This window comes from Talpa europaea (assembly GCF_964194135.1).
Source record: "Talpa europaea genome assembly, chromosome: 5".
Classification (NCBI taxonomy): domain Eukaryota; kingdom Metazoa; phylum Chordata; class Mammalia; order Eulipotyphla; family Talpidae; genus Talpa; species Talpa europaea.
This window is the reverse complement of record NC_140071.1, coordinates 127015347-127023767: the sequence shown is the minus strand read 5'-3', so window position 1 is coordinate 127023767 and position 8421 is coordinate 127015347.

Here is an 8421-nt window from a genome sequence, read left to right as displayed (position 1 = left end):
GAGTCTTGTTCACACTCAATTTGCAAAAGCACCTTTTTATTATTTTCAATAGTAGTCGATGGAACTCATTAAGTCACCTGAGTTTGTCTTCTTCATTCCTTTATAATTATGATTAATCTGAAATGCTAAACATGGAGTTCTGGTTAAAAACATAATTTTTAATTGCTTTTAGAATAAATTTAAAAACATGTTTATTGGTCATGCAAAATTTCAATCACATGTTTTTGAGGGGAACCCAATATACTCATTGATGTTTTGATCCATTCTTTGAGAAATTGTATTGAATTCATCTTGAAAATCTAAAGTGTTTTTATGAGTGAGAGTAATTTTCACATTATCTTTGTATGACTGTGTATCTTTGCAAACTTTTATTTTTGGGATAAGTGTGTTTTCAAATTACTATGTGCATTGGGGTAAAAGAAAATGTGGCCATACAAATCAAGCAAAATCTAAGTAAATTATAATAGATTTTATACACAAGTTATCTCCTTTCTATACAGGATTCCCTGTAAGGTGGTAATCATATTGCATAATATATCGAATCAACACATTGTACATTTTAAAGTTACACAATGTTATATGTCAATTATATCTTTTTCTGTCAATGACAACTTTAATTTCTAAATAATTCTAAATAATAAATATTTAGAAATTAAAGTTCCCCTATAGATCAAGAACAAAGAAAGGTGTAATTTGAAGGCGTCAAATATTCTCTGTACATCCTCTGGAAGTAAACACTGTAATTAACATTATTTCTAGAGACATCTTTTTTTTCCCCTTGATAGCACAGTTCAAGAGATATCTTTCTGAAATTATTCTTGATAGTGCAGAATTAATTGGTTTTTCATCCAAATTCCTATAGTATGGAATTTGTAAAACCATTATCATATTACATTTCAGTGATCGAATTCCTGTATTTAACTTGCTAGATTTAGCTTCCTACCAGCAAAATATATTTTTCTTTTTTGTCCCAGGAGGATACCCAGCCTAGAATAACCACTCTGTGAATTTTTATTTGACCTACAGCACTTTACAGAAGTATTTGTTTCCCTGTTGTTCTTAAAAATTAATAAGCATCCTGCCTTCAGAGTGCAATTCTGTAAGTGCCCATTGTGGAAAAATTTTGCAATAAACAAAAATTTATTAAGGATTTCATAGATTGGCAAGTAATAGGGAATTACAAGTTATTTTATAAAGGTGAAATTATAAACTTATATAGCCTCATGATTCCTAATATTTTGTCACTTTAAATATTCCAGTGTATTATGCATGCAAATAAAGGTACTAAACTAAAATTCTTATGTTAAATTTGGGTGGTTTAAACTTCTCTTTAAGTTACAGAATGCATATTTATTAGCAACAGAGGAATAGTTCCCCAAATGTCCTCTAGTCACGTCCCTGATCTGCTTGCCCAGGTAAAACCACAGGTTACTGCATTTTTATAGCAGCCCCTAAGTTGTATACAAGCTAAATATATCTGATTTTAGGGAACATTTATATTGTGGGATAATTCCTAAGAGTGCACAACTCCTCCTTTTAACTGAGGCAATTAGATTTAATTGGAGGGGTCTCTGACTATACAGAATCAGGATAAAATCAAATCAAACCATTTCGCTTTACCTAGACTCTTTTCTATATCTTTGCTCAGTGATCTCAAAATTGAGTTTCATGAGTCTTATTTTCTTATAGAACTAACGATATTCAGAAAAGTGAAATTCTGATTTTTTAAAACCATTAAAAAAGATAAAATATATTAATAAAAATACTTGACTTAGATACTTGGTGGAGAAAGTTTTTTTTAAATAAAGAAAGATTTTATAAGGATAAGGGAATTCAACTAGCACTGGGCATATTTCTATAGAACCCTGTTACTGAGTTCTACTGTTTTTTAGATTGACAGCAGAATATTTATGAAAAAAATACTTTTGTGTTACATGTTAGGAAAGCCTCAGTTTTGTCTGATTCTCTCCCTTCCTTCCCCCATGCATGCATAAATATGGGGGTGCATATCTTGTGTAAAACATGAGAACATTCTTATCTCCACAGTTCAGCTAATTTTGTAAGAGATAGCAGCAGCCATAACATACGGAGATATTTTTGGATTCAGACACTGAACGAAGCCAAATATTTTATGTAGTGCAGTATGTCCACATGGAGATGAAAAACATAGCTTTTGTGTTTCATGGAGTCTCTTAAATTGAAGGAAATTTAAAGTAGGCTGCAAGGTCATAGAGATTATCTCCTTTTGATTTCTTTCTGTGTGTATGTGAATTTGCACATTACAGAAATAATTATCATGTGTGCACTGTAATAGCCTTATTATTATATACAAAGAGGTAATCCTTGGAGGCAATGACAAAGCAAGGTACCTTGGAGTAAACTGAATGCTAGGAATGAAGATCTGTAAACTATGTTAAATAGAGAAAGAGATAAGGGCATGACCATTCATAGGGAAATAATTCCTTTTGGACTGTAGAGAACTTGAATTATTAACTCATTCCTCTGTCATTTTTCACATTCCTTTTAAATTTTATATTTAATGAATGAGTTTTTCAGTCATTAATTTGTATAGCAAGTGTACATGCTTCTTACCATGTTCCAGGCATCACGCTCAATGCAGGAGATACACAGGTAAACAAAACTAATGTAATCCTTGCTTAATTTCAGTCATTAAGTGTTGTCTGTCTGTCTCTGTGTGTGTGTGTCTCTGTGTGTGTGTATGTGTGTGTGAGAGAGAGAGAGAGATAGAATGTGTGCTGCACTTATCTGCAAGGATCATAGATATGAAGAGGAGAAAAATAGAGGGTGATTAAAAAAAAACAGTTTACAATATCTAGTCTGTTCAGTGGAGACAGGGGGTCACTCCCTGAGTAAGTGATAGTCAATCTGAGATTAGAGGATTGAAGAGAATTGATTAGATAAGTGGGGAGAGGGACACAAATGGGTAGGGAGTGTAATGGATTAATATCTTGAAGAAAGAAGGAAATTGACCCATTTGAGGAACAAAGTGACTTGAAGACCCTTAAGTCTGTACCATGATAATAGCAGGCAGTAATTTTGAGATAAGGTGGGAGAATTCAAATTAATGTGCCATTATTTTTTTCAAAATGGGAAGAGACAATTCTGAACATGATTTATTTTAGTATATAGTCTTCTCATTCTAGAGTATACATCATATATACAGTTATTTTCTTAGCATTTTATAAAATATTTCCTGCAACTCCTAAGCATAATTTATCACACTGATCTTAGTGTTACCTTGATAAATATGACATTTTTCTACATCCATTTTTTTAGTCAACCAACTTGTCCATATACCAGTATCTTCTAGAAACTATCCTGGATGTTGATACAGGGGACAGAATGGTAGAGTATTGGTCCTCAGGAAATTTACCATATGGATGGAGAACACTGTATATCTCTCACTCAGGTTCCCCAATTACTTCTTGTTCCAGTACTAATGCCACTCATTTTGCCAAGGGTGATATTTTGTTGTTGTTTTTACATATATGTTCTTCAATAATTTGATTCTCTTCAATTGAAGTCTTTGTTCATTTGTCTAATTTATATTCCTTTAACTAAATCCTGTTAATCCTAAAGTAAGACTCATTTATATATTTGTTGAAGAAAGTAATTAATCTTGCAAATTTTCCAATGCACTTGAATATGTCCTTCTATTCCTCTAGTACTATTTCCTACTGACTCTATATCAACTGATTTAATGGACACTATATCAACTGATTTTCCTCTGTTTAATTCTTAAACTCTCCCAATTCTGTTAAAATGGTGTTATTTTATTCAGTTTTTATAGTGTTAGAAAGTGGCACAAAAAGATTAGTAACTAAACCAAAGTCTCAGAACTAGAGAAAGGCCAGAGGAGACTTGAGCAACAAACTCACTCCAAAACCCATAGCAGACGCAGACTTAGCAGAACACGGGTTCTGGAAGCCTAACTTCCACTCTACTTCAAACACATGGGTCCTTCTAGTAATCACGGCTGCTTCTTGGCTCCTATCAGTTCCAAACTCTTATCTTTCAAGTGTAGTGAGTCACCCTTCCCCCCAACCCTCTTCCCACCTTTCACAGCTGCTACCCTCCAGATAAATCCCTCTGACATCTCAAGTGACATCCCTCATCTTGGGATACAGCCTCCCTAGTTACCACTTATTAACAAAGAGACCCAAACTCAATCATGTAGGCATTTTTCTTTAAAGTACAAACTGTTATTCTTCACATGAGCAAGTATAGGTAATAGAAAAGTTAACAGGTTGACACATTCATAAAATAATAGTAGCCATAATGGTACTCAGAAGTCCAGTCTTTTCTTCCATCATTACTTTGATGAAATCATCTTCTTTCCTCCCCTGACTGTGCTACTTTTGCAGTGAAGTCACCAGGAAGGTCAGAATCGATCCCCTGTTTCAAACCAATGCACAGAACCTTTGAGGACTAGACTTCCACCCTGATGAGAAATGATTTCCTTATAAAGTTCCTCCTTCTCTCCTGTGCAAAACAACTGTGACTTCTTACATTTCTAATCAACCTCAATATTAAAAACTCCTACCCTTTCCTCTGAACTTTTGAAGTGCCCTGCCTTCAATCATATGCCATTTCCCAGCGAGAATTTATTTCCCCCTCTAGATTTAACTTCTAAGGTTAAGCAACCAGACATCATTTTGACTTTGCTATTTTTTCAGGCATCCTTCAAAATATCTTAACAATGCTGTCAATCTCTGATTATTAGAGACCAGATGTGTGTGGGGTATGTCAGGAATGCAGTATTTTTTTTGTAATTTCCAATTGATAAAATAGCTAATAACAACACTTTTTATTGAATACATTTTCCCTTATGAAACAAAGTCAGCTTTTAATTTTGATCTGAAGTTTTTTCCTAGCTCACCCAGGAATGGAATTTAATAAAAAGCATTCTCCAAACTCCATTCATGAAGCTAGGGATTATTTTGATTTATTATATTAGACATACCCTAAAGGGCTAAAAAGTTCAGGAAATGCATATAAACAGACATATAATCTTGAATCTTATAATTCACCTATAATATCTATAGCCCCAAGCAATTTCAGGGTCTTGATAGCCCTCTGACCTAGAACTATTTGAAGAAATGCACTGTGCTCCCCAGGGATTTTACGCTGGAATGTAACTCTTAATCCCAGACATATCTGGGATTGATGAGAGCAAGTACAGGGCAGTGATATGCTTTTAACCATTTACTTAAGTATCCTCTCTATTTTGGACACATCCTCTCACTTGATAGGAATGATCAATCTAAAGATAACTGTTCACAAAATTTGAACATTTTTGATACAAAGCAAAACTGAATTTGAGCAAATTAAGCCACAAAGACAAATTGTTTTAAGGACATAGTGGTGGTTTTTGAAACTCAGGGGAAGGCAGTACCTGTGCTGCAACAGGAAATTGAGTCTTCCAGAAGTGTGGAGTCTGCTTGCATCTTTCTCTCTCTTCCCCAGTTCCCTGTCTCTCTGGTTCCCTGTCTTTCTCTCCTGCCTCCTACATGTCTTCTCTTTCTTGTGTTTCCTTGTTCCAAGGCAACTGCTTCATTATCTTTTTGCACTCTCTTCAGGCTAGCTTTTCCTGGCACTTAGTCCATATAGAGCAATTAGAGTTGGAAGTAAAGGCATTCACAGGTATTAGAATGTGAGTGTACTGAAGGTCACAAAGGACCTTCATTTAATATCAGAAATAGTAAAAGCAATTTAAAGAATCTGTCATCAATATTTCTCCCATATGAGGTTTCCTGAATAGAAAAGTAATAGTACTTACTTGACTTTGTTCCCCAAACTTGAAATATATGGTATATCCTTTATTTTTAAGTATAACTGGTAAATCACTGGGGCCCTCCCTAGTGGCCCTGGATTTAAGTGTCAGCCCTATCACCACTAGGGACTGAGTTTGACCCTCAATGCCTGACCAGGGAACTAATCTACATATGGTGCAGCAGACCTCTCCTGTCTCACCTGTTGCTCCCCTCAGCAGTGTATTTCAGTGGATCTGCCTTTTCTGCTGCCCACTCTGTCTCTGGTGAATCTTTTCAAGCCTCATATCTCTGGCCTACACCCTAGTTCTTCTACACAAAAGTAAATTTATAAAAAAGTCACACTGCCACCATTGCTGGAGTAGTCAGATTTGGAATTTTGTGAAACTACAGGTTTTGTCTACCAATAAAACAATTGACAATTATATATCATAGATCATCAGTTCTGGATTCACCTTCATAAAATATTGCACAAGACAAAAATATATAAAAAGGAAACATGAAAGTATAATGAATATTATATAATAATATATTGTAATAGAATTAATTAATTGTATTGCAATTATCAGATGGATCTAAAAAAGACATCAGCTTTCAATTAAATACCGGGAAGTTTCATCATAGCTACATTTTAGTTATAAAAATTAAATTATAATTTAAACATACACTCACTAGATAGAGAAAATATCCTTTTAATGTTTAATACTGTAGGCTATTTTATCCAACATTCCACTAAATAAACAAATATCTTGGAATTGCAGTGAAAATTAGAATGTAAATTTGCATTTCTTTTATTTGGCCTTGATTCCCACATATACCCCGCAGCGTGAACAGATAGCCATACTGAGTAGATTTATAGTATTTAGAGCTATGTATTTTTGACGATGTGTTTCCTAAATGCAATCTAACTACTTCAGTTGGTGCTCAACTTTAAGAGACCATAATTTATTCAAATGATGGAAAATGTACCTTTAAATGCATGCCGATTTGAACTTAATGAGGGTAGATGTTTGGGAACTTTCAAGGGTATTATTAGCTATCGGTAACTATATATATTTCATTTGTCATTTATATATACAAACTCACATATATATAAAATATTTTTCATTTGTTTATTATTTTGTAGAAAACCAGCATAACTACTAATCTGTAGAAGACCAAGGAACATCAACTGTGAATAATGTGTAAGATATCAAGATAAAATAATTCAACTTAGTTTTTGGTAAAACTATTTGGGTATTTATAGACAGGAGTAAACTGGTTTCTTAAAACATGTTACCTATTCTCTTATTTTAAAATTAATATATATATCTTATAGATATTTTCTAATTTCTTCTGTTGAAATATTCTTTGATGCTTACTCAAATCATTTGTAATGATTAATCTTGGCATGTGACCATTCATAGTAGCTTCTAGTAATAGTTGGAATTCATTTCTTATAAGCATTAGGCACATAAATTCGCATGATTACTTTAAGAAAAAATATGTTTTACCTCAAAATTAGACTGTTTCACTCCTGTGACTCATGATCGAGCTCTGTGAGCAAATCACAGGAATGAATTTCAATAAATAAATGTTAATAAATATGATGATGACTATAAGGAAGGCAACACATATTCAGATCTGATCGTTCTAATACATTTGTTTAAATCCTCACTGTCTAATAAGCCAAATCTTCCTTACAGAAAAAAAAATCAGGGCCTCCCCGGTGGCACAGCTGTTGAGCGTTGGGTTGCGAAGCTGCCCGCGCCCTCTGCGGCGCCGGTTCGATCCCCGGCTGCTCCCCGGCCACCAGAGGAGGGTCCCACATGGCATGCAGACCTCTCCTGCCGCCCGCTGCTCCCCTCAGCAGTGTGCTTCGGTCCTTCTGCCTGCTCTGCTCCCCGCTGTGGCTCTGGTGAATTCTCTCACCCTCCCGCGCTTCTGACTGTACCCAGTGCATGTATAAACAAAACAAACAAACAAATAAATAAATAAATAAAACATGCCTCTATAAAAAAAAAAAAGAAAAAAAATCAGCTTCTTACAAAAAAAGAAATAGGAAATAGATATACACCTTTACCAAGCATCCCAACTGTGTGGGTTTATGAGGACTGAAAATAGTGTGCAAACAGATTAGACATTGTAGGCTGTAATAAATATTTATATATTTAAATTATAGAACTTTCATTAATTTCTCCAATTGCTTCTAAACATAGGAAGATACTTTGATATACATTGAGGAGTACATTTTCCTCACATTCCTTCTTTTTTTCTCAACTGCCTTTTGCTGATTACTGCCAAGTACTGTCCAGGTATCACCCATTTAGCTCCCCAAAGATTATGTAGGTGTACTCACCATCATCTTGTGTTGCATAAATGATAGTCAGATAGAATTGTTGGTAAAATTACCTTGATTGTCTGTTTAGACAAAACTGTTATCATTTTTTAGATTGATTTATTATTTCAAAATAGCATAAAGGCATAAATAGCAAGAAAAATGCTTTGATGTATCTCCAACTAGGAAATTCTGCCTGTTCTTCGATATTTATTTAAATAAGTTTGCTATTTATTCAGCATATGACCTGATTCAAGTTATTTACAATTCAAGTATTTGTGTCTACTGTGGATCTTGTTTTGGCGTTTAGTC